Consider the following 19,648-nt stretch of genomic DNA (forward strand, 5'->3'; position numbering starts at 1 on the left):
TTTACAGAAATAGGACCGGAAAATGGAAGGAAACGCTGGGAGACGAGTGCCAAAACTCCCACGAAGAAGAGGAGGAGCGGCCGTACAAATAACTCTTCCCGTGAGCCGTCGACAGGGAGTTTGGGGAAAAAAGAGAACGACTCTGGTGGGACTCGAACCCACAACCTTTGAATGGCTTTTCCTCCCCCTGCCTAGAAGTCCAATGCGCTATCCATTGCGCCACAGAGCCACCGACGATTTATCCGCTTGACGTCTACCTTTTCAACCCTGGCAGCATCAGGTCCCTGTTTGGGCGAGGTGCGTTGGTGGCATGCCTCACTCTGAGGAAGCAATCAGAGCTTGATTTTGCCAGGTAAGTAAAAGACGCTACCAAGTCAGACGCGCCACCGTTGTGCCACAAGGCCTAGTTGTGAGCTCAAGAGGCAACGTTCTGACCTGGCGTCTGATGTGCAACCGTTGTGCCGCAAAGTGCGCTGAGAGTACCGTTTAAAGAGGCTCTTTGTGTCGAAGGTGCACCGGCATGCTTGCGAGGGATTCGCCATACGAGCCCTCGGGGTTTGTGTGGCGAAGGAGATGTACATGCAGATGTTCCACGAAAAGCTCAGTGTTTCCTGCCACTCCAGAGCCCGGATAGCTCAGTCGGCAGAGCATCAGGCTTTTAATCTGAGGGTCAAGGGTTCAAGTCCCTGTTCGGGCGAAGCCTGTTCAAACCGCGTGGCAGCGTGGGATGAAGCGGGCCTAATTGGGCTCTCTTATGTACCTGACTTTGAGGAAACAATGGAAGGAGCAAGGGTCCAGCGTTCTAGGCCCTGTGTGAGCTGTGTGTTCAAACCACAGAGCGTGACTTGTGGCGCGCAACCTTTGTCTCCGTTGCACGCCTGACTTTGAGACAAAGGATGCAAAATTGAGCTGGCGCCTAAAGAGGCACTGCTGAGATTTGAACTCAGGATCTCCTGTTTACTAGACAGGCGCTTTGACCAACTAAGCCACGGCACCTTGCTTCATCGGACCAGACGGGCTCAGGCTTCTGTTTTCTCTTCGAGTAGGTGCTTTAAGGTGGGGTCGAAAGCCACCTTAGAAAGGTATGCCCAACATGCAGCAAAGGCTCTCAAGGCACCAGAATGAAGAGATTTTCCAGCTTCTTGGACTCTGATGGCGGTCTAAAAACAGATTCCCTGACCGGGAATCGAACCCGGGCCGCGGCGGTGAGAGCGCCGAATCCTAGCCACTAGACCACCAGGGAGAGCTTGGCTTCCTCTGCTCGCCGTCAAAGATGAGGACCACGTTGCAGGACGCAGCTAGTCAAAGGTTTCCACTGGACCTTAAAGTTCCCTGACCGGGAATCGAAACCGGGCCGCCTGCGGCGAGAGCGCCGAATCCCAGCCACTAGACCACCAGGTAGAGACTTAAATGAGTGGTGCGTCAGCAAAGGCTTTCTTCTTTTGTATCTGAACGGGAGTGGGAATGGGGCATCGCATGCCTTCCTCTCAAATAAAGCCTCCCACTCGCTCGCTCACCCTTTGACAGCTCAGTTGGTGGAGCGGAGGACTTTATTTCTGCGAGATTTTCCAGCTCCGACGGCGGTACAGCTCATTGTCACACTGGCAAGACCCACAACAGGGGCAAACAAGAACACATTCGTCCCTGGGTGGGCTCGAACCACCATCCTTTCGGTTAACAGCCGAACGCGCTAGCCAATTGCGCCACAGAGACCCTGTCTTTACAGAAATAGGACCGGAAAATGGAAGGAAACGCTGGGAGACGAGTGCCAAAACTCCCACGAAGAAGAGGAGGAGCGGCCGTACAAATAACTCTTCCCGTGAGCCGTCGACAGGGAGTTTGGGGAAAAAAGAGAACGACTCTGGTGGGACTCGAACCCACAACCTTTGAATGGCTTTTCCTCCCCCTGCCTAGAAGTCCAATGCGCTATCCATTGCGCCACAGAGCCACCGACGATTTATCCGCTTGACGTCTACCTTTTCAACCCTGGCAGCATCAGGTCCCTGTTTGGGCGAGGTGCGTTGGTGGCATGCCTCACTCTGAGGAAGCAATCAGAGCTTGATTTTGCCAGGTAAGTAAAAGACGCTACCAAGTCAGACGCGCCACCGTTGTGCCACAAGGCCTAGTTGTGAGCTCAAGAGGCAACGTTCTGACCTGGCGTCTGATGTGCAACCGTTGTGCCGCAAAGTGCGCTGAGAGTACCGTTTAAAGAGGCTCTTTGTGTCGAAGGTGCACCGGCATGCTTGCGAGGGATTCGCCATACGAGCCCTCGGGGTTTGTGTGGCGAAGGAGATGTACATGCAGATGTTCCACGAAAAGCTCAGTGTTTCCTGCCACTCCAGAGCCCGGATAGCTCAGTCGGCAGAGCATCAGGCTTTTAATCTGAGGGTCAAGGGTTCAAGTCCCTGTTCGGGCGAAGCCTGTTCAAACCGCGTGGCAGCGTGGGATGAAGCGGGCCTAATTGGGCTCTCTTATGTACCTGACTTTGAGGAAACAATGGAAGGAGCAACGGTCCAGCGTTCTAGGCCCTGTGTGAGCTGTGTGTTCAAACCACAGAGCGTGACTTGTGGCGCGCAACCTTTGTCTCCGTTGCACGCCTGACTTTGAGACAAAGGATGCAAAATTGAGCTGGCGCCTAAAGAGGCCCCGCCGGGATTTGAACTCAGGATCTCCTGTTTACTAGACAGGCTCTTTGACCAACTAAGCCACGGCACCTTGCTTCATCGGACCAGACGGGCTCAGGCTTCTGTTTTCTCTTCGAGTAGGTGCTTTAAGGTGGGGTCGAAAGCCACCTTAGAAAGGTATGCCCAACATGCAGCAAAGGCTCTCAAGGCACCAGAATGAAGAGATTTTCCAGCTTCTTGGACTCTGATGGCGGTCTAAAAACAGATTCCCTGACCGGGAATCGAACCCGGGCCGCGGCGGTGAGAGCGCCGAATCCTAGCCACTAGACCACCAGGGAGAGCTTGGCTTCCTCTGCTCGCCGTCAAAGATGAGGACCACGTTGCAGGACGCAGCTAGTCAAAGGTTTCCACTGGACCTTAAAGTTCCCTGACCGGGAATCGAAACCGGGCCGCCTGCGGCGAGAGCGCCGAATCCCAGCCACTAGACCACCAGGTAGAGACTTAAATGAGTGGTGCGTCAGCAAAGGCTTTCTTCTTTTGTATCTGAACGGGAGTGGGAATGGGGCATCGCATGCCTTCCTCTCAAATAAAGCCTCCCACTCGCTCACCCTTTGACAGCTCAGTTGGTGGAGCGGAGGACTTTATTTCTGCGAGATTTTCCAGCTCCGACGGCGGTACAGCTCATTGTCACACTGGCAAGACCCACAACAGGGGCAAACAAGAACACATTCGTCCCTGGGTGGGCTCGAACCACCATCCTTTCGGTTAACAGCCGAACGCGCTAGCCAATTGCGCCACAGAGACCCTGTCTTTACAGAAATAGGACCGGAAAATGGAAGGAAACACTGGGAGACGAGTGCCAAAACTCCCACGAAGAAGAGGAGGAGCGGCCGTACAAATAACTCTTCCCGTGAGCCGTCGACGGGGAGTTTGGGGAAAAAAGAGAACGACTCTGGTGGGACTCGAACCCACAACCTTTGAATGCCTTTTCCTCCCCCTGCCTAGAAGTCCAATGCTCTATCCATTGCGCCACAGAGCCCCCGACGATTTACCCGCTTGACGTCTACCTTTTCAACCCTGGCAGCATCAGGTCCCTGTTTGGGCGAGGTGTGTTGGTGGCATGCCTCACTCTGAGGAAGCAATTAGAGATTGATTTTGCCAGGTAAGTAAAAGACGCTACCAAGTCAGACGCGCTACCGTTGTGCCACGAGGCCTAGTTGTGAGCTCAAGAGGCAACGTTCTGACCTGGCGTCTGATGTGCAACCGTTGTGCCGCAAAGTGCGCTGAGAGTACCGTTTAAAGAGGCTCTTTGTGTCGAAGGTGCACCGGCATGCTTGCGAGGGATTCGCCATACGAGCCCTCGGGGTTTGTGTGGCGAAGGAGATGTACATGCAGATGTTCCACGAAAAGCTCAGTGTTTCCTGCCACTCCAGAGCCCGGATAGCTCAGTCGGCAGAGCATCAGGCTTTTAATCTGAGGGTCAAGGGTTCAAGTCCCTGTTCGGGCGAAGCCTGTTCAAACCGCGTGGCAGCGTGGGATGAAGCGGGCCTAATTGGGCTCTCTTATGTACCTGACTTTGTGGAAACAATGGAAGGAGCAAGGGTCCAGCGTTCTAGGCCCTGTGTGAGCTGTGTGTTCAAACCACAGAGCGTGACTTGTGGCGCGCAACCTTTGTCTCCGTTGCACGCCTGACTTTGAGACAAAGGATGCAAAATTGAGCTGGCGCCTAAAGAGGCACCGCTGAGATTTGAACTCAGGATCTCCTGTTTACTAGACAGGCGCTTTGACCAACTAAGCCACGGCACCTTGCTTCATCGGACCAGACGGGCTCAGGCTTCTGTTTTCTCTTCGAGTAGGTGCTTTAAGGTGGGGTCGAAAGCCACCTTAGAAAGGTATGCCCAACATGCAGCAAAGGCTCTCAAGGCACCAGAATGAAGAGATTTTCCAGCTTCTTGGACTCTGATGGCGGTCTAAAAACAGATTCCCTGACCGGGAATCGAACCCGGGCCGCAGCGGTGAGAGCGCCGAATCCTAGCCACTAGACCACCAGGGAGAGCTTGGCTTCCTCTGCTCGCCGTCAAAGATGAGGACCACGTTGCAGGACGCAGCTAGTCAAAGGTTTCCACTGGACCTTAAAGTTCCCTGACCGGGAATCGAAACCGGGCCGCCTGCGGCGAGAGCGCCGAATCCCAGCCACTAGACCACCAGGTAGAGACTTAAATGAGTGGTGCGTCAGCAAAGGCTTTCTTCTTTTGTATCTGAACGGGAGTGAGAATGGGGCATCGCATGCCTTCCTCTCAAATAAAGCCTCCCACTCGCTCGCTCACCCTTTGACAGCTCAGTTGGTGGAGCGGAGGACTTTATTTCTGCGAGATTTTCCAGCTCCGACGGCGGTACAGCTCATTGTCACACTGGCAAGACCCACAACAGGGGCAAACAAGAACACATTCGTCCCTGGGTGGGCTCGAACCACCATCCTTTTCGGTTAACAGCCGAACGCGCTAGCCAATTGCGCCACAGAGACCCTGTCTTTACAGAAATAGGACCGGAAAATGGAAGGAAACGCTGGGAGACGAGTGCCAAAACTCCCACGAAGAAGAGGAGGAGCGGCCGTACAAATAACTCTTCCCGTGAGCCGTCGACAGGGAGTTTGGGGAAAAAAGAGAACGACTCTGGTGGGACTCGAACCCACAACCTTTGAATGGCTTTTCCTCCCCCTGCCTAGAAGTCCAATGCGCTATCCATTGCGCCACAGAGCCACCGACAATTTATCCGCTTGACGTCTACCTTTTCAACCCTGGCAGCATCAGGTCCCTGTTTGGGCGAGGTGCGTTGGTGGCATGCCTCACTCTGAGGAAGCAATCAGAGCTTGATTTTGCCAGGTAAGTAAAAGACGCTACCAAGTCAGACGCGCCACCGTTGTGCCACAAGGCCTAGTTGTGAGCTCAAGAGGCAACGTTCTGACCTGGCGTCTGATGTGCAACCGTTGTGCCGCAAAGTGCGCTGAGAGTACCGTTTAAAGAGGCTCTTTGTGTCGAAGGTGCACCGGCATGCTTGCGAGGGATTCGCCATACGAGCCCTCGGGGTTTGTGTGGCGAAGGAGATGTACATGCAGATGTTCCACGAAAAGCTCAGTGTTTCCTGCCACTCCAGAGCCCGGATAGCTCAGTCGGCAGAGCATCAGGCTTTTAATCTGAGGGTCAAGGGTTCAAGTCCCTGTTCGGGCGAAGCCTGTTCAAACCGCGTGGCAGCGTGGGATGAAGCGGGCCTAATTGGGCTCTCTTATGTACCTGACTTTGAGGAAACAATGGAAGGAGCAAGGGTCCAGCGTTCTAGGCCCTGTGTGAGCTGTGTGTTCAAACCACAGAGCGTGACTTGTGGCGCGCAACCTTTGTCTCCGTTGCACGCCTGACTTTGAGACAAAGGATGCAAAATTGAGCTGGCGCCTAAAGAGGCACCGCTGAGATTTGAACTCAGGATCTCCTGTTTACTAGACAGGCGCTTTGACCAACTAAGCCACGGCACCTTGCTTCATCGGACCAGACGGGCTCAGGCTTCTGTTTTCTCTTCGAGTAGGTGCTTTAAGGTGGGGTCGAAAGCCACCTTAGAAAGGTATGCCCAACATGCAGCAAAGGCTCTCAAGGCACCAGAATGAAGAGATTTTCCAGCTTCTTGGACTCTGATGGCGGTCTAAAAACAGATTCCCTGACCGGGAATCGAACCCGGGCCGCGGCGGTGAGAGCGCCGAATCCTAGCCACTAGACCACCAGGGAGAGCTTGGCTTCCTCTGCTCGCCGTCAAAGATGAGGACCACGTTGCAGGACGCAGCTAGTCAAAGGTTTCCACTGGACCTTAAAGTTCCCTGACCGGGAATCGAAACCGGGCCGCCTGCGGCGAGAGCGCCGAATCCCAGCCACTAGACCACCAGGTAGAGACTTAAATGAGTGGTGCGTCAGCAAAGGCTTTCTTCTTTTGTATCTGAACGGGAGTGGGAATGGGGCATCGCATGCCTTCCTCGCAAATAAAGCCTCCCACTCGCTCGCTCACCCTTTGACAGCTCAGTTGGTGGAGCGGAGGACTTTATTTCTGCGAGATTTTCCAGCTCCGACGGCGGTACAGCTCATTGTCACACTGGCAAGACCCACAACAGGGGCAAACAAGAACACATTCGTCCCTGGGTGGGCTCGAACCACCATCCTTTCGGTTAACAGCCGAACGCGCTAGCCAATTGCGCCACAGAGACCCTGTCTTTACAGAAATAGGACCGGAAAATGGAAGGAAACACTGGGAGACGAGTGCCAAAACTCCCACGAAGAAGAGGAGGAGCGGCCGTACAAATAACTCTTCCCGTGAGCCGTCGACGGGGAGTTTGGGGAAAAAAGAGAACAACTCTGGTGGGACTCGAACCCACAACCTTTGAATGCCTTTTCCTCCCCCTGCCTAGAAGTCCAATGCGCTATCCATTGCGCCACAGAGCCCCCGACGATTTACCCGCTTGACGTCTACCTTTTCAACCCTGGCAGCATCAGGTCCCTGTTTGGGCGAGGTGCGTTGGTGGCATGCCTCACTCTGAGGAAGCAATTAGAGATTGATTTTGCCAGGTAAGTAAAAGACGCTACCAAGTCAGACGCGCTACCGTTGTGCCACGAGGCCTAGTTGTGAGCTCAAGAGGCAACGTTCTGACCTGGCGTCTGATGTGCAACCGTTGTGCCGCAAAGTGCGCTGAGAGTACCGTTTAAAGAGGCTCTTTGTGTCGAAGGTGCACCGGCATGCTTGCGAGGGATTCGCCATACGAGCCCTCGGGGTTTGTGTGGCGAAGGAGATGTACATGCAGATGTTCCACGAAAAGCTCAGTGTTTCCTGCCACTCCAGAGCCCGGATAGCTCAGTCGGCAGAGCATCAGGCTTTTAATCTGAGGGTCAAGGGTTCAAGTCCCTGTTCGGGCGAAGCCTGTTCAAACCGCGTGGCAGCGTGGGATGAAGCGGGCCTAATTGGGCTCTCTTATGTACCTGACTTTGTGGAAACAATGGAAGGAGCAAGGGTCCAGCGTTCTAGGCCCTGTGTGAGCTGTGTGTTCAAACCACAGAGCGTGACTTGTGGCGCGCAACCTTTGTCTCCGTTGCACGCCTGACTTTGAGACAAAGGATGCAAAATTGAGCTGGCGCCTAAAGAGGCACCGCTGAGATTTGAACTCAGGATCTCCTGTTTACTAGACAGGCGCTTTGACCAACTAAGCCACGGCACCTTGCTTCATCGGACCAGACGGGCTCAGGCTTCTGTTTTCTCTTCGAGTAGGTGCTTTAAGGTGGGGTCGAAAGCCACCTTAGAAAGGTATGCCCAACATGCAGCAAAGGCTCTCAAGGCACCAGAATGAAGAGATTTTCCAGCTTCTTGGACTCTGATGGCGGTCTAAAAACAGATTCCCTGACCGGGAATCGAACCCGGGCCGCGGCGGTGAGAGCGCCGAATCCTAGCCACTAGACCACCAGGGAGAGCTTGGCTTCCTCTGCTCGCCGTCAAAGATGAGGACCACGTTGCAGGACGCAGCTAGTCAAAGGTTTCCACTGGACCTTAAAGTTCCCTGACCGGGAATCGAAACCGGGCCGCCTGCGGCGAGAGCGCCGAATCCCAGCCACTAGACCACCAGGTAGAGACTTAAATGAGTGGTGCGTCAGCAAAGGCTTTCTTCTTTTGTATCTGAACGGGAGTGAGAATGGGGCATCGCATGCCTTCCTCTCAAATAAAGCCTCCCACTCGCTCGCTCACCCTTTGACAGCTCAGTTGGTGGAGCGGAGGACTTTATTTCTGCGAGATTTTCCAGCTCCGACGGCGGTACAGCTCATTGTCACACTGGCAAGACCCACAACAGGGGCAAACAAGAACACATTCGTCCCTGGGTGGGCTCGAACCACCATCCTTTCGGTTAACAGCCGAACGCGCTAGCCAATTGCGCCACAGAGACCCTGTCTTTACAGAAATAGGACCGGAAAATGGAAGGAAACACTGGGAGACGAGTGCCAAAACTCCCACGAAGAAGAGGAGGAGCGGCCGTACAAATAACTCTTCCCGTGAGCCGTCGACGGGGAGTTTGGGGAAAAAAGAGAACGACTCTGGTGGGACTCGAACCCACAACCTTTGAATGCCTTTTCCTCCCCCTGCCTAGAAGTCCAATGCTCTATCCATTGCGCCACAGAGCCCCCGACGATTTACCCGCTTGACGTCTACCTTTTCAACCCTGGCAGCATCAGGTCCCTGTTTGGGCGAGGTGCGTTGGTGGCATGCCTCACTCTGAGGAAGCAATTAGAGATTGATTTTGCCAGGTAAGTAAAAGACGCTACCAAGTCAGACGCGCTACCGTTGTGCCACGAGGCCTAGTTGTGAGCTCAAGAGGCAACGTTCTGACCTGGCGTCTGATGTGCAACCGTTGTGCCGCAAAGTGTGCTGAGAGTACCGTTTAAAGAGGCTCTTTGTGTCGAAGGTGCACCGGCATGCTTGCGAGGGATTCGCCATACGAGCCCTCGGGGTTTGTGTGGCGAAGGAGATGTACATGCAGATGTTCCACGAAAAGCTCAGTGTTTCCTGCCACTCCAGAGCCCGGATAGCTCAGTCGGCAGAGCATCAGGCTTTTAATCTGAGGGTCAAGGGTTCAAGTCCCTGTTCGGGCGAAGCCTGTTCAAACCGCGTGGCAGCGTGGGATGAAGCGGGCCTAATTGGGCTCTCTTATGTACCTGACTTTGTGGAAACAATGGAAGGAGCAAGGGTCCAGCGTTCTAGGCCCTGTGTGAGCTGTGTGTTCAAACCACAGAGCGTGACTTGTGGCGCGCAACCTTTGTCTCCGTTGCACGCCTGACTTTGAGACAAAGGATGCAAAATTGAGCTGGCGCCTAAAGAGGCACCGCTGAGATTTGAACTCAGGATCTCCTGTTTACTAGACAGGCGCTTTGACCAACTAAGCCACGGCACCTTGCTTCATCGGACCAGACGGGCTCAGGCTTCTGTTTTCTCTTCGAGTAGGTGCTTTAAGGTGGGGTCGAAAGCCACCTTAGAAAGGTATGCCCAACATGCAGCAAAGGCTCTCAAGGCACCAGAATGAAGAGATTTTCCAGCTTCTTGGACTCTGATGGCGGTCTAAAAACAGATTCCCTGACCGGGAATCGAACCCGGGCCGCAGCGGTGAGAGCGCCGAATCCTAGCCACTAGACCACCAGGGAGAGCTTGGCTTCCTCTGCTCGCCGTCAAAGATGAGGACCACGTTGCAGGACGCAGCTAGTCAAAGGTTTCCACTGGACCTTAAAGTTCCCTGACCGGGAATCGAAACCGGGCCGCCTGCGGCGAGAGCGCCGAATCCCAGCCACTAGACCACCAGGTAGAGACTTAAATGAGTGGTGCGTCAGCAAAGGCTTTCTTCTTTTGTATCTGAACGGGAGTGAGAATGGGGCATCGCATGCCTTCCTCTCAAATAAAGCCTCCCACTCGCTCGCTCACCCTTTGACAGCTCAGTTGGTGGAGCGGAGGACTTTATTTCTGCGAGATTTTCCAGCTCCGACGGCGGTACAGCTCATTGTCACACTGGCAAGACCCACAACAGGGGCAAACAAGAACACATTCGTCCCTGGGTGGGCTCAAACCACCATCCTTTTCGGTTAACAGCCGAACGCGCTAGCCAATTGCGCCACAGAGACCCTGTCTTTACAGAAATAGGACCGGAAAATGGAAGGAAACGCTGGGAGACGAGTGCCAAAACTCCCACGAAGAAGAGGAGGAGCGGCCGTACAAATAACTCTTCCCGTGAGCCGTCGACAGGGAGTTTGGGGAAAAAAGAGAACGACTCTGGTGGGACTCGAACCCACAACCTTTGAATGGCTTTTCCTCCCCCTGCCTAGAAGTCCAATGCGCTATCCATTGCGCCACAGAGCCACCGACAATTTATCCGCTTGACGTCTACCTTTTCAACCCTGGCAGCATCAGGTCCCTGTTTGGGCGAGGTGCGTTGGTGGCATGCCTCACTCTGAGGAAGCAATCAGAGCTTGATTTTGCCAGGTAAGTAAAAGACGCTACCAAGTCAGACGCGCCACCGTTGTGCCACAAGGCCTAGTTGTGAGCTCAAGAGGCAACGTTCTGACCTGGCGTCTGATGTGCAACCGTTGTGCCGCAAAGTGCGCTGAGAGTACCGTTTAAAGAGGCTCTTTGTGTCGAAGGTGCACCGGCATGCTTGCGAGGGATTCGCCATACGAGCCCTCGGGGTTTGTGTGGCGAAGGAGATGTACATGCAGATGTTCCACGAAAAGCTCAGTGTTTCCTGCCACTCCAGAGCCCGGATAGCTCAGTCGGCAGAGCATCAGGCTTTTAATCTGAGGGTCAAGGGTTCAAGTCCCTGTTCGGGCGAAGCCTGTTCAAACCGCGTGGCAGCGTGGGATGAAGCGGGCCTAATTGGGCTCTCTTATGTACCTGACTTTGTGGAAACAATGGAAGGAGCAAGGGTCCAGCGTTCTAGGCCCTGTGTGAGCTGTGTGTTCAAACCACAGAGCGTGACTTGTGGCGCGCAACCTTTGTCTCCGTTGCACGCCTGACTTTGAGACAAAGGATGCAAAATTGAGCTGGCGCCTAAAGAGGCACCGCTGAGATTTGAACTCAGGATCTCCTGTTTACTAGACAGGCGCTTTGACCAACTAAGCCACGGCACCTTGCTTCATCGGACCAGACGGGCTCAGGCTTCTGTTTTCTCTTCGAGTAGGTGCTTTAAGGTGGGGTCGAAAGCCACCTTAGAAAGGTATGCCCAACATGCAGCAAAGGCTCTCAAGGCACCAGAATGAAGAGATTTTCCAGCTTCTTGGACTCTGATGGCGGTCTAAAAACAGATTCCCTGACCGGGAATCGAACCCGGGCCGCAGCGGTGAGAGCGCCGAATCCTAGCCACTAGACCACCAGGGAGAGCTTGGCTTCCTCTGCTCGCCGTCAAAGATGAGGACCACGTTGCAGGACGCAGCTAGTCAAAGGTTTCCACTGGACCTTAAAGTTCCCTGACCGGGAATCGAAACCGGGCCGCCTGCGGCGAGAGCGCCGAATCCCAGCCACTAGACCACCAGGTAGAGACTTAAATGAGTGGTGCGTCAGCAAAGGCTTTCTTCTTTTGTATCTGAACGGGAGTGAGAATGGGGCATCGCATGCCTTCCTCTCAAATAAAGCCTCCCACTCGCTCGCTCACCCTTTGACAGCTCAGTTGGTGGAGCGGAGGACTTTATTTCTGCGAGATTTTCCAGCTCCGACGGCGGTACAGCTCGTTGTCACACTGGCAAGACCCACAACAGGGGCAAACAAGAACACATTCGTCCCTGGGTGGGCTCGAACCACCATCCTTTCGGTTAACAGCCGAACGCGCTAGCCAATTGCGCCACAGAGACCCTGTCTTTACAGAAATAGGACCGGAAAATGGAAGGAAACGCTGGGAGACGAGTGCCAAAACTCCCACGAAGAAGAGGAGGAGCGGCCGTACAAATAACTCTTCCCGTGAGCCGTCGACAGGGAGTTTGGGGAAAAAAGAGAACAACTCTGGTGGGACTCGAACCCACAACCTTTGAATGGCTTTTCCTCCCCCTGCCTAGAAGTCCAATGCGCTATCCATTGCGCCACAGAGCCACCGACGATTTATCCGCTTGACGTCTACCTTTTCAACCCTGGCAGCATCAGGTCCCTGTTTGGGCGAGGTGCGTTGGTGGCATGCCTCACTCTGAGGAAGCAATCAGAGCTTGATTTTGCCAGGTAAGTAAAAGACGCTACCAAGTCAGACGCGCCACCGTTGTGCCACAAGGCCTAGTTGTGAGCTCAAGAGGCAACGTTCTGACCTGGCGTCTGATGTGCAACCGTTGTGCCGCAAAGTGCGCTGAGAGTACCGTTTAAAGAGGCTCTTTGTGTCGAAGGTGCACCGGCATGCTTGCGAGGGATTCGCCATACGAGCCCTCGGGGTTTGTGTGGTGAAGGAGATGTACATGCAGATGTTCCACGAAAAGCTCAGTGTTTCCTGCCACTCCAGAGCCCGGATAGCTCAGTCGGCAGAGCATCGGGCTTTTAATCTGAGGGTCAAGGGTTCAAGTCCCTGTTCGGGCGAAGCCTGTTCAAACCGCGTGGCAGCGTGGGATGAAGCGGGCCTAATTGGGCTCTCTTATGTACCTGACTTTGAGGAAACAATGGAAGGAGCAAGGGTCCAGCGTTCTAGGCCCTGTGTGAGCTGTGTATTCAAACCACAGAGCGTGACTTGTGGCGCGCAACCTTTGTCTCCGTTGCACGCCTGACTTTGAGACAAAGGATGCAAAATTGAGCTGGCGCCTTAAGAGGCACCGCTGAGATTTGAACTCAGGATCTCCTGTTTACTAGACAGGCGCTTTGACCAACTAAGCCACGGCGCCTTGCTTCATCGGACCAGACGGGCTCAAGCTTCTGTTTTCTCTTCGAGTAGGTGCTTTAAGGTGGGGTCGAAAGCCACCTTAGAAAGGTATGCCCAACATGCAGCAAAGGCTCTCAAGGCACCAGAATGAAGAGATTTTCCAGCTTCTTGGACTCTGATGGCGGTCTAAAAACAGATTCCCTGACCGGGAAATGAACCCGGGCCACGGCGCTGAGAGCGACGAATCCTAGCCACTAGACCACCAGGAAGAGCTTGGCTTCCTCTGCTCGCCGTCAAAGATGAGGACCACGTTGCAGGACGCAGCTAGTCAAAGGTTTCCACTGGACCTTAAAGTTCCCTGACCGGGAATCGAAACCGGGCCGCCTGCGGCGAGAGCGCTGAATCCCAGCCACTAGACCACCAGGTAGAGACTTAAATGAGTGGTGCGTCAGCAAAGGCTTTCTTCTTTTGTATCTGAACGGGAGTGAGAATGGGGCATCGCATGCCTTCCTCTCAAATAAAGCCTCCCACTCGCTCGCTCACCCTTTGACAGCTCAGTTGGTGGAGCGGAGGACTTTATTTCTGCGAGATTTTCCAGCTCCGACGGCGGTACAGCTCATTGTCACACTGGCAAGACCCACAACAGGGGCAAACAAGAACACATTCGTCCCTGGGTGGGCTCGAACCACCATCCTTTCGGTTAACAGCCGAACGCGCTAGCCAATTGCGCCACAGAGACCCTGTCTTTACAGAAATAGGACCGTAAAATGGAAGGAAACGCTGGGAGACGAGTGCCAAAACTCCCACGAAGAAGAGGAGGAGCGGCCGTACAAATAACTCTTCCCGTGAGCCGTCGACAGGGAGTTTGGGGAAAAAAGAGAACGACTCTGGTGGGACTCGAACCCACAACCTTTGAATGGCTTTTCCTCCCCATGCCTAGAAGTCCAATGCGCTATCCATTGCGCCACAGAGCCACCGACTATCAGTCCGCTTGACGTCTACCTTTTCAACCCTGGCAGCATCAGGTCCCTGTTTGGGCGAGGTGCAATGGTGGCATGCCTCACTCTGAGGAAGCAATCAGAGCTTGATTTTGCCAGGTAAGTAAAAGACGCTACCAAGTCAGACGCGCCACCGTTGTGCCACAAGGCCTAGTTGTGAGCTCAAGAGGCAACGTTCTGACCTGGCGTCTGATGTGCAACCGTTGTGCCGCAAAGTGCGCTGAGAGTACCGTTTAAAGAGGCTCTTTGTGTCGAAGGTGCACCGGCATGCTTGCGAGGGATTCGCCATACGAGCCCTCGGGGTTTGTGTGGCGAAGGAGATGTACATGCAGATGTTCCACGAAAAGCTCAGTGTTTCCTGCCACTCCAGAGCCCGGATAGCTCAGTCGGCAGAGCATCAGGCTTTTAATCTGAGGGTCAAGGGTTCAAGTCCCTGTTCGGGCGAAGCCTGTTCAAACCGCGTGGCAGCGTGGGATGAAGCGGGCCTAATTGGGCTCTCTTATGTACCTGACTTTGAGGAAACAATGGAAGGAGCAAGGGTCCAGCGTTCTAGGCCCTGTGTGAGCTGTGTGTTCAAACCACAGAGCGTGACTTGTGGCGCGCAACCTTTGTCTCCGTTGCACGCCTGACTTTGAGACAAAGGATGCAAAATTGAGCTGGCGCCTAAAGAGGCACCGCTGAGATTTGAACTCAGGATCTCCTGTTTACTAGACAGGCGCTTTGACCAACTAAGCCACGGCACCTCGCTTCATCGGACCAGACGGGCTCAGCCTTCTGTTTTCTCTTCGAGTAGGTGCTTTAAGGTGGGGTCGAAAGCCACCTTAGAAAGGTATGCCCAACATGCAGCAAAGGCTCTCAAGGCACCAGAATGAAGAGATTTTCCAGCTTCTTGGACTCTGATGGCGGTCTAAAAACAGATTCCCTGACCGGGAATCGAACCCGGGCCGCGGCGGTGAGAGCGCCGAATCCTAGCCACTAGACCACCAGGGAGAGCTTGGCTTCCTCTGCTCGCCGTCAAAGATGAGGACCACGTTGCAGGACGCAGCTAGTCAAAGGTTTCCACTGGACCTTAAAGTTCCCTGACCGGGAATCGAAACCGGGCCGCCTGCGGCGAGAGCGCCGAATCCCAGCCACTAGACCACCAGGTAGAGACTTAAATGAGTGGTGCGTCAGCAAAGGCTTTCTTCTTTTGTATCTGAACGGGAGTGAGAATGGGGCATCGCATGCCTTCCTCTCAAATAAAGCCTCCCACTCGCTCGCTCACCCTTTGACAGCTCAGTTGGTGGAGCGGAGGACTTTATTTCTGCGAGATTTTCCAGCTCCGACGGCGGTACAGCTCATTGTCACACTGGCAAGACCCACAACAGGGGCAAACAAGAACACATTCGTCCCTGGGTGGGCTCGAACCACCACCCTTTCGGTTAACAGCCGAACGCGCTAGCCAATTGCGCCACAGAGACCCTGTCTTTACAGAAATAGGACCGGAAAATGGAAGGAAACGCTGGGAGACGAGTGCCAAAACTGCCACGAAGAAGAGGAGGAGCGGCCGTACAAATAACTCTTCCCGTGAGCCGTCGACAGGGAGTTTGGGGAAAAAAGAGAACGACTCTGGTGGGACTCGAACCCACAACCTTTGAATGGCTTTTCCTCCCCCTGCCTAGAAGTCCAATGCGCTATCCATTGCGCCACAGAGCCACCGACGATTTATCCGCTTGACGTCTACCTTTTCAACCCTGGCAGCATCAGGTCCCTGTTTGGGCGAGGTGCGTTGGTGGCATGCCTCACTCTGAGGAAGCAATCAGAGCTTGATTTTGCCAGGTAAGTAAAAGACGCTACCAAGTCAGACGCGCCACCGTTGTGCCACAAGGCCTAGTTGTGAGCTCAAGAGGCAACGTTCTGACCTGGCGTCTGATGTGCAACCGTTGTGCCGCAAAGTGCGCTGAGAGTACCGTTTAAAGAGGCTCTTTGTGTCGAAGGTGCACCGGCATGCTTGCGAGGGATTCGCCATACGAGCCCTCGGCGTTTGTGTGGCGAAGGAGATGTACATGCAGATGTTCCACGAAAAGCTCAGTGTTTCCTGCCACTCCAGAGCCCGGATAGCTCAGTCGGCAGAGCATCAGGCTTTTAATCTGAGGGTCAAGGGTTCAAGTCCCTGTTCGGGCGAAGCCTGTTCAAACCACGTGGCAGCGTGGGATGAAGCGGGCCTAATTGGGCTCTCTTATGTACCTGACTTTGAGGAAACAATGGAAGGAGCAAGGGTCCAGCGTTCTAGGCCCTGTGTGAGCTGTGTATTCAAACCACAGAGCGTGACTTGTGGCGCGCAACCTTTGTCTCCGTTGCACGCCTGACTTTGAGACAAAGGATGCAAAATTGAGCTGGCACCGCTGAGAATGCAAAATTGAGCTGGCGCCTAAAGAGGCACCGCTGAGATTTGAACTCAGGATCTCCTGTTTACTAGACAGGCGCTTTGACCAACTAAGCCACGGCGCCTTGCTTCATCGGAGCAGACGGGCTCAGGCTTCTGTTTTCTCTTCGAGTAGGTGCTTTAAGGTGGGGTCCAAAGCCACCTTAGAAAGGTATGCCCAACATGCAGCAAAGGCTCTCAAGGCACCAGAATGAAGAGATTTTCCAGCTTCTTGGACTCTGATGGTGGTCTAAAAACAGATTCCCTGACCGGGAATCGAACCCTGGCCACGGCGCTGAGAGCGACGAATCCTAGCCACTAGACCACCAGGAAGAGCTTGGCTTCCTCTGCTCGCCGTCAAAGATGAGGACCACGTTGCAGGACGCAGCTAGTCAAAGGTTTCCACTGGACCTTAAAGTTCCCTGACCGGGAATCGAAACCGGGCCGCCTGCGGCGAGAGCGCCGAATCCCAGCCACTAGACCACCAGGTAGAGACTTAAAAGAGTGGTGCGTCAGCAAAGGCTTTCTTCTTTTGTATCTGAACGGGAGTGAGAATGGGGCATCGCATGCCTTCCTCGCAAATAAAGCCTCCCACTCGCTCACCCTTTGACAGCTCAGTTGGTGGAGCGGAGGACTTTATTTCTGCGAGATTTTCCAGCTCCGACGGCGGTACAGCTCATTGTCACACTGGCAAGACCCACAACAGGGGCAAACAAGAACACATTCGTCCCTGGGTGGGCTCGAACCACCATCCTTTCGGTTAACAGCCGAACGCGCTAGCCAATTGCGCCACAGAGACCCTGTCTTTACAGAAATAGGACCGTAAAATGGAAGGAAACGCTGGGAGACGAGTGCCAAAACTCCCACGAAGAAGAGGAGGAGCGGCCGTACAAATAACTCTTCCCGTGAGCCGTCGACAGGGAGTTTGGGGAAAAAAGAGAACGACTCAGGTGGGACTCGAACCCACAACCTTTGAATGGCTTTTCCTCCCCCTGCCTAGAAGTCCAATGCGCTATCCATTGCGCCACAGAGCCACCGACAATTTATCTGCTTGACGTCTACCTTTTCAACCCTGGCAGCATCAGGTCCCTGTTTGGGCGAGGTGCGTTGGTGGCATGCCTCACTCTGAGGAAGCAATCAGAGCTTGATTTTGCCAGGTAAGTAAAAGACGCTACCAAGTCAGACGCGCCACCGTTGTGCCACAAGGCCTAGTTGTGAGCTCAAGAGGCAACGTTCTGACCTGGCGTCTGATGTGCAACCGTTGTGCCGCAAAGTGCGCTGAGAGTACCGTTTAAAGAGGCTCTTTGTGTCGAAGGTGCACCGGCATGCTTGCGAGGGATTCGCCATACGAGCCCTCGGGGTTTGTGTGGCGAAGGAGATGTACATGCAGATGTTCCACGAAAAGCTCAGTGTTTCCTGCCACTCCAGAGCCCGGATAGCTCAGTCGGCAGAGCATCAGGCTTTTAATCTGAGGGTCAAGGGTTCAAGTCCCTGTTCGGGCGAAGCCTGTTCAAACCGCGTGGCAGCGTGGGATGAAGCAGGCCTAATTGGGCTCTCTTATGTACCTGACTTTGAGGAAACAATGGAAGGAGCAAGGGTCCAGCGTTCTAGGCCCTGTGTGAGCTGTGTGTTCAAACCACAGAGCGTGACTTGTGGCGCGCAACCTTTGTCTCCGTTGCACGCCTGACTTTGAGACAAAGGATGCAAAATTGAGCTGGCGCCTAAAGAGGCACCGCTGAGATTTGAACTCAGGATCTCCTGTTTACTAGACAGGCGCTTTGACCAACTAAGCCACGGCACCTTGCTTCATCGGACCAGACGGGCTCAGGCTTCTGTTTTCTCTTCGAGTAGGTGCTTTAAGGTGGGGTCGAAAGCCACCTTAGAAAGGTATGCCCAACATGCAGCAAAGGCTCTCAAGGCACCAGAATGAAGAGATTTTCCAGCTTCTTGGACTCTGATGGCGGTCTAAAAACAGATTCCCTGACCGGGAATCGAACCCGGGCCGCGGCTGTGAGAGCGCCGAATCCTAGCCACTAGACCACCAGGGAGAGCTTGGCTTCCTCTGCTCGCCGTCAAAGATGAGGACCACGTTGCAGGACGCAGCTAGTCAAAGGTTTCCACTGGACCTTAAAGTTCCCTGACCGGGAATCGAAACCGGGCCGCCTGCGGCGAGAGCGCCGAATCCCAGCCACTAGACCACCAGGTAGAGACTTAAATGAGTGGTGCGTCAGCAAAGGCTTTCTTCTTTTGTATCTGAACGGGAGTGAGAATGGGGCATCGCATGCCTTCCTCGCAAATAAAGCCTCCCACTCGCTCGCTCACCCTTTGACAGCTCAGTTGGTGGAGCGGAGGACTTTATTTCTGCGAGATTTTCCAGCTCCGACGGCGGTACAGCTCATTGTCACACTGGCAAGACCCACAACAGGGGCAAACAAGAACACATTCGTCCCTGGGTGGGCTCGAACCACCATCCTTTCGGTTAACAGCCGAACGCGCTAGCCAATTGCGCCACAGAGACCCTGTCTTTACAGAAATAGGACCGGAAAATGGAAGGAAACACTGGGAGACGAGTGCCAAAACTCCCACGAAGAAGAGGAGGAGCGGCCGTACAAATAACTCTTCCCGTGAGCCGTCGACGGGGAGTTTGGGGAAAAAAGAGAACGACTCTGGTGGGACTCGAACCCACAACCTTTGAATGGCTTTTCCTCCCCCTGCCTAGAAGTCCAATGCGCTATCCATTGCGCCACAGAGCCACCGACAATTTATCTGCTTGACGTCTACCTTTTCAACCCTGGCAGCATCAGGTCCCTGTTTGGGCGAGGTGCGTTGGTGGCATGCCTCACTCTGAGGAAGCAATCAGAGCTTGATTTTGCCAGGTAAGTAAAAGACGCTACCAAGTCAGACGCGCCACCGTTGTGCCACAAGGCCTAGTTGTGAGCTCAAGAGGCAACGTTCTGACCTGGCGTCTGATGTGCAACCGTTGTGCCGCAAAGTGCGCTGAGAGTACCGTTTAAAGAGGCTCTTTGTGTCGAAGGTGCACCGGCATGCTTGCGAGGGATTCGCCATACGAGCCCTCGGGGTTTGTGTGGTGAAGGAGATGTACATGCAGATGTTCCACGAAAAGCTCAGTGTTTCCTGCCACTCCAGAGCCCGGATAGCTCAGTCGGCAGAGCATCAGGCTTTTAATCTGAGGGTCAAGGGTTCAAGTCCCTGTTCGGGCGAAGCCTGTTCAAACCGCGTG

General features: G+C 54.2%; 54 non-coding genes across 54 annotated transcripts; 12 read left to right on the plus strand and 42 right to left on the minus strand.

Moving 5' to 3' along the window:
• Positions 1-137: 137 nt before the first annotated feature.
• trnar-ucu (transfer RNA arginine (anticodon UCU)) lies at positions 138-229 on the minus strand. Its single transcript is given in 2 exon segments — positions 138-173; positions 193-229. It is a non-coding gene; the product is annotated as a tRNA-Arg (tRNA).
• Positions 230-624: 395 nt separating this feature from the next.
• trnak-uuu (transfer RNA lysine (anticodon UUU)) lies at positions 625-697 on the plus strand. Its single transcript has one exon. It is a non-coding gene; the product is annotated as a tRNA-Lys (tRNA).
• Positions 698-922: 225 nt separating this feature from the next.
• trnat-agu (transfer RNA threonine (anticodon AGU)) lies at positions 923-996 on the minus strand. The gene has a single exon. It is a non-coding gene; the product is annotated as a tRNA-Thr (tRNA).
• Positions 997-1,171: 175 nt separating this feature from the next.
• Positions 1,172-1,243, minus strand: trnae-cuc (transfer RNA glutamic acid (anticodon CUC)). The gene has a single exon. It is a non-coding gene; the product is annotated as a tRNA-Glu (tRNA).
• A 396-nt stretch (positions 1,244-1,639) lies between these two features.
• Positions 1,640-1,713, minus strand: trnan-guu (transfer RNA asparagine (anticodon GUU)). The gene has a single exon. It is a non-coding gene; the product is annotated as a tRNA-Asn (tRNA).
• A 143-nt stretch (positions 1,714-1,856) lies between these two features.
• On the minus strand, positions 1,857-1,948 carry trnar-ucu (transfer RNA arginine (anticodon UCU)). Its single transcript is given in 2 exon segments — positions 1,857-1,892; positions 1,912-1,948. It is a non-coding gene; the product is annotated as a tRNA-Arg (tRNA).
• A 395-nt stretch (positions 1,949-2,343) lies between these two features.
• On the plus strand, positions 2,344-2,416 carry trnak-uuu (transfer RNA lysine (anticodon UUU)). Its single transcript has one exon. It is a non-coding gene; the product is annotated as a tRNA-Lys (tRNA).
• Positions 2,417-2,890: 474 nt separating this feature from the next.
• trnae-cuc (transfer RNA glutamic acid (anticodon CUC)) lies at positions 2,891-2,962 on the minus strand. The gene has a single exon. It is a non-coding gene; the product is annotated as a tRNA-Glu (tRNA).
• Positions 2,963-3,354: 392 nt separating this feature from the next.
• trnan-guu (transfer RNA asparagine (anticodon GUU)) lies at positions 3,355-3,428 on the minus strand. The gene has a single exon. It is a non-coding gene; the product is annotated as a tRNA-Asn (tRNA).
• A 143-nt stretch (positions 3,429-3,571) lies between these two features.
• On the minus strand, positions 3,572-3,663 carry trnar-ucu (transfer RNA arginine (anticodon UCU)). The gene is given in 2 exon segments: positions 3,572-3,607; positions 3,627-3,663. It is a non-coding gene; the product is annotated as a tRNA-Arg (tRNA).
• A 395-nt stretch (positions 3,664-4,058) lies between these two features.
• On the plus strand, positions 4,059-4,131 carry trnak-uuu (transfer RNA lysine (anticodon UUU)). Its single transcript has one exon. It is a non-coding gene; the product is annotated as a tRNA-Lys (tRNA).
• A 225-nt stretch (positions 4,132-4,356) lies between these two features.
• Positions 4,357-4,430, minus strand: trnat-agu (transfer RNA threonine (anticodon AGU)). The gene has a single exon. It is a non-coding gene; the product is annotated as a tRNA-Thr (tRNA).
• Positions 4,431-4,605: 175 nt separating this feature from the next.
• On the minus strand, positions 4,606-4,677 carry trnae-cuc (transfer RNA glutamic acid (anticodon CUC)). The gene has a single exon. It is a non-coding gene; the product is annotated as a tRNA-Glu (tRNA).
• A 396-nt stretch (positions 4,678-5,073) lies between these two features.
• On the minus strand, positions 5,074-5,148 carry trnan-guu (transfer RNA asparagine (anticodon GUU)). The gene has a single exon. It is a non-coding gene; the product is annotated as a tRNA-Asn (tRNA).
• Positions 5,149-5,291: 143 nt separating this feature from the next.
• On the minus strand, positions 5,292-5,383 carry trnar-ucu (transfer RNA arginine (anticodon UCU)). Its single transcript is given in 2 exon segments — positions 5,292-5,327; positions 5,347-5,383. It is a non-coding gene; the product is annotated as a tRNA-Arg (tRNA).
• Positions 5,384-5,778: 395 nt separating this feature from the next.
• trnak-uuu (transfer RNA lysine (anticodon UUU)) lies at positions 5,779-5,851 on the plus strand. Its single transcript has one exon. It is a non-coding gene; the product is annotated as a tRNA-Lys (tRNA).
• Positions 5,852-6,076: 225 nt separating this feature from the next.
• On the minus strand, positions 6,077-6,150 carry trnat-agu (transfer RNA threonine (anticodon AGU)). Its single transcript has one exon. It is a non-coding gene; the product is annotated as a tRNA-Thr (tRNA).
• A 175-nt stretch (positions 6,151-6,325) lies between these two features.
• On the minus strand, positions 6,326-6,397 carry trnae-cuc (transfer RNA glutamic acid (anticodon CUC)). The gene has a single exon. It is a non-coding gene; the product is annotated as a tRNA-Glu (tRNA).
• A 396-nt stretch (positions 6,398-6,793) lies between these two features.
• On the minus strand, positions 6,794-6,867 carry trnan-guu (transfer RNA asparagine (anticodon GUU)). Its single transcript has one exon. It is a non-coding gene; the product is annotated as a tRNA-Asn (tRNA).
• A 143-nt stretch (positions 6,868-7,010) lies between these two features.
• trnar-ucu (transfer RNA arginine (anticodon UCU)) lies at positions 7,011-7,102 on the minus strand. The gene is given in 2 exon segments: positions 7,011-7,046; positions 7,066-7,102. It is a non-coding gene; the product is annotated as a tRNA-Arg (tRNA).
• Positions 7,103-7,497: 395 nt separating this feature from the next.
• trnak-uuu (transfer RNA lysine (anticodon UUU)) lies at positions 7,498-7,570 on the plus strand. Its single transcript has one exon. It is a non-coding gene; the product is annotated as a tRNA-Lys (tRNA).
• A 225-nt stretch (positions 7,571-7,795) lies between these two features.
• On the minus strand, positions 7,796-7,869 carry trnat-agu (transfer RNA threonine (anticodon AGU)). The gene has a single exon. It is a non-coding gene; the product is annotated as a tRNA-Thr (tRNA).
• A 175-nt stretch (positions 7,870-8,044) lies between these two features.
• Positions 8,045-8,116, minus strand: trnae-cuc (transfer RNA glutamic acid (anticodon CUC)). The gene has a single exon. It is a non-coding gene; the product is annotated as a tRNA-Glu (tRNA).
• A 396-nt stretch (positions 8,117-8,512) lies between these two features.
• On the minus strand, positions 8,513-8,586 carry trnan-guu (transfer RNA asparagine (anticodon GUU)). The gene has a single exon. It is a non-coding gene; the product is annotated as a tRNA-Asn (tRNA).
• Positions 8,587-8,729: 143 nt separating this feature from the next.
• Positions 8,730-8,821, minus strand: trnar-ucu (transfer RNA arginine (anticodon UCU)). Its single transcript is given in 2 exon segments — positions 8,730-8,765; positions 8,785-8,821. It is a non-coding gene; the product is annotated as a tRNA-Arg (tRNA).
• Positions 8,822-9,216: 395 nt separating this feature from the next.
• Positions 9,217-9,289, plus strand: trnak-uuu (transfer RNA lysine (anticodon UUU)). Its single transcript has one exon. It is a non-coding gene; the product is annotated as a tRNA-Lys (tRNA).
• A 225-nt stretch (positions 9,290-9,514) lies between these two features.
• trnat-agu (transfer RNA threonine (anticodon AGU)) lies at positions 9,515-9,588 on the minus strand. Its single transcript has one exon. It is a non-coding gene; the product is annotated as a tRNA-Thr (tRNA).
• A 175-nt stretch (positions 9,589-9,763) lies between these two features.
• On the minus strand, positions 9,764-9,835 carry trnae-cuc (transfer RNA glutamic acid (anticodon CUC)). Its single transcript has one exon. It is a non-coding gene; the product is annotated as a tRNA-Glu (tRNA).
• Positions 9,836-10,231: 396 nt separating this feature from the next.
• On the minus strand, positions 10,232-10,306 carry trnan-guu (transfer RNA asparagine (anticodon GUU)). Its single transcript has one exon. It is a non-coding gene; the product is annotated as a tRNA-Asn (tRNA).
• A 143-nt stretch (positions 10,307-10,449) lies between these two features.
• On the minus strand, positions 10,450-10,541 carry trnar-ucu (transfer RNA arginine (anticodon UCU)). The gene is given in 2 exon segments: positions 10,450-10,485; positions 10,505-10,541. It is a non-coding gene; the product is annotated as a tRNA-Arg (tRNA).
• Positions 10,542-10,936: 395 nt separating this feature from the next.
• Positions 10,937-11,009, plus strand: trnak-uuu (transfer RNA lysine (anticodon UUU)). The gene has a single exon. It is a non-coding gene; the product is annotated as a tRNA-Lys (tRNA).
• Positions 11,010-11,234: 225 nt separating this feature from the next.
• On the minus strand, positions 11,235-11,308 carry trnat-agu (transfer RNA threonine (anticodon AGU)). Its single transcript has one exon. It is a non-coding gene; the product is annotated as a tRNA-Thr (tRNA).
• A 175-nt stretch (positions 11,309-11,483) lies between these two features.
• Positions 11,484-11,555, minus strand: trnae-cuc (transfer RNA glutamic acid (anticodon CUC)). Its single transcript has one exon. It is a non-coding gene; the product is annotated as a tRNA-Glu (tRNA).
• A 396-nt stretch (positions 11,556-11,951) lies between these two features.
• Positions 11,952-12,025, minus strand: trnan-guu (transfer RNA asparagine (anticodon GUU)). The gene has a single exon. It is a non-coding gene; the product is annotated as a tRNA-Asn (tRNA).
• A 143-nt stretch (positions 12,026-12,168) lies between these two features.
• On the minus strand, positions 12,169-12,260 carry trnar-ucu (transfer RNA arginine (anticodon UCU)). Its single transcript is given in 2 exon segments — positions 12,169-12,204; positions 12,224-12,260. It is a non-coding gene; the product is annotated as a tRNA-Arg (tRNA).
• A 395-nt stretch (positions 12,261-12,655) lies between these two features.
• trnak-uuu (transfer RNA lysine (anticodon UUU)) lies at positions 12,656-12,728 on the plus strand. The gene has a single exon. It is a non-coding gene; the product is annotated as a tRNA-Lys (tRNA).
• Positions 12,729-12,953: 225 nt separating this feature from the next.
• On the minus strand, positions 12,954-13,027 carry trnat-agu (transfer RNA threonine (anticodon AGU)). Its single transcript has one exon. It is a non-coding gene; the product is annotated as a tRNA-Thr (tRNA).
• Positions 13,028-13,670: 643 nt separating this feature from the next.
• Positions 13,671-13,744, minus strand: trnan-guu (transfer RNA asparagine (anticodon GUU)). The gene has a single exon. It is a non-coding gene; the product is annotated as a tRNA-Asn (tRNA).
• A 143-nt stretch (positions 13,745-13,887) lies between these two features.
• On the minus strand, positions 13,888-13,979 carry trnar-ucu (transfer RNA arginine (anticodon UCU)). The gene is given in 2 exon segments: positions 13,888-13,923; positions 13,943-13,979. It is a non-coding gene; the product is annotated as a tRNA-Arg (tRNA).
• Positions 13,980-14,374: 395 nt separating this feature from the next.
• On the plus strand, positions 14,375-14,447 carry trnak-uuu (transfer RNA lysine (anticodon UUU)). Its single transcript has one exon. It is a non-coding gene; the product is annotated as a tRNA-Lys (tRNA).
• A 225-nt stretch (positions 14,448-14,672) lies between these two features.
• On the minus strand, positions 14,673-14,746 carry trnat-agu (transfer RNA threonine (anticodon AGU)). The gene has a single exon. It is a non-coding gene; the product is annotated as a tRNA-Thr (tRNA).
• A 175-nt stretch (positions 14,747-14,921) lies between these two features.
• On the minus strand, positions 14,922-14,993 carry trnae-cuc (transfer RNA glutamic acid (anticodon CUC)). Its single transcript has one exon. It is a non-coding gene; the product is annotated as a tRNA-Glu (tRNA).
• A 396-nt stretch (positions 14,994-15,389) lies between these two features.
• On the minus strand, positions 15,390-15,463 carry trnan-guu (transfer RNA asparagine (anticodon GUU)). The gene has a single exon. It is a non-coding gene; the product is annotated as a tRNA-Asn (tRNA).
• Positions 15,464-15,606: 143 nt separating this feature from the next.
• On the minus strand, positions 15,607-15,698 carry trnar-ucu (transfer RNA arginine (anticodon UCU)). The gene is given in 2 exon segments: positions 15,607-15,642; positions 15,662-15,698. It is a non-coding gene; the product is annotated as a tRNA-Arg (tRNA).
• A 395-nt stretch (positions 15,699-16,093) lies between these two features.
• On the plus strand, positions 16,094-16,166 carry trnak-uuu (transfer RNA lysine (anticodon UUU)). Its single transcript has one exon. It is a non-coding gene; the product is annotated as a tRNA-Lys (tRNA).
• A 253-nt stretch (positions 16,167-16,419) lies between these two features.
• trnat-agu (transfer RNA threonine (anticodon AGU)) lies at positions 16,420-16,493 on the minus strand. Its single transcript has one exon. It is a non-coding gene; the product is annotated as a tRNA-Thr (tRNA).
• Positions 16,494-17,132: 639 nt separating this feature from the next.
• trnan-guu (transfer RNA asparagine (anticodon GUU)) lies at positions 17,133-17,206 on the minus strand. Its single transcript has one exon. It is a non-coding gene; the product is annotated as a tRNA-Asn (tRNA).
• Positions 17,207-17,349: 143 nt separating this feature from the next.
• On the minus strand, positions 17,350-17,441 carry trnar-ucu (transfer RNA arginine (anticodon UCU)). The gene is given in 2 exon segments: positions 17,350-17,385; positions 17,405-17,441. It is a non-coding gene; the product is annotated as a tRNA-Arg (tRNA).
• A 395-nt stretch (positions 17,442-17,836) lies between these two features.
• trnak-uuu (transfer RNA lysine (anticodon UUU)) lies at positions 17,837-17,909 on the plus strand. Its single transcript has one exon. It is a non-coding gene; the product is annotated as a tRNA-Lys (tRNA).
• Positions 17,910-18,134: 225 nt separating this feature from the next.
• Positions 18,135-18,208, minus strand: trnat-agu (transfer RNA threonine (anticodon AGU)). Its single transcript has one exon. It is a non-coding gene; the product is annotated as a tRNA-Thr (tRNA).
• Positions 18,209-18,383: 175 nt separating this feature from the next.
• On the minus strand, positions 18,384-18,455 carry trnae-cuc (transfer RNA glutamic acid (anticodon CUC)). The gene has a single exon. It is a non-coding gene; the product is annotated as a tRNA-Glu (tRNA).
• Positions 18,456-18,851: 396 nt separating this feature from the next.
• trnan-guu (transfer RNA asparagine (anticodon GUU)) lies at positions 18,852-18,925 on the minus strand. Its single transcript has one exon. It is a non-coding gene; the product is annotated as a tRNA-Asn (tRNA).
• A 143-nt stretch (positions 18,926-19,068) lies between these two features.
• Positions 19,069-19,160, minus strand: trnar-ucu (transfer RNA arginine (anticodon UCU)). The gene is given in 2 exon segments: positions 19,069-19,104; positions 19,124-19,160. It is a non-coding gene; the product is annotated as a tRNA-Arg (tRNA).
• A 395-nt stretch (positions 19,161-19,555) lies between these two features.
• On the plus strand, positions 19,556-19,628 carry trnak-uuu (transfer RNA lysine (anticodon UUU)). Its single transcript has one exon. It is a non-coding gene; the product is annotated as a tRNA-Lys (tRNA).
• Positions 19,629-19,648: the final 20 nt, after the last annotated feature.

Source organism: Osmerus eperlanus, chromosome 9 (assembly GCF_963692335.1).
Source record: "Osmerus eperlanus chromosome 9, fOsmEpe2.1, whole genome shotgun sequence".
Taxonomy (NCBI): domain Eukaryota; kingdom Metazoa; phylum Chordata; class Actinopteri; order Osmeriformes; family Osmeridae; genus Osmerus; species Osmerus eperlanus.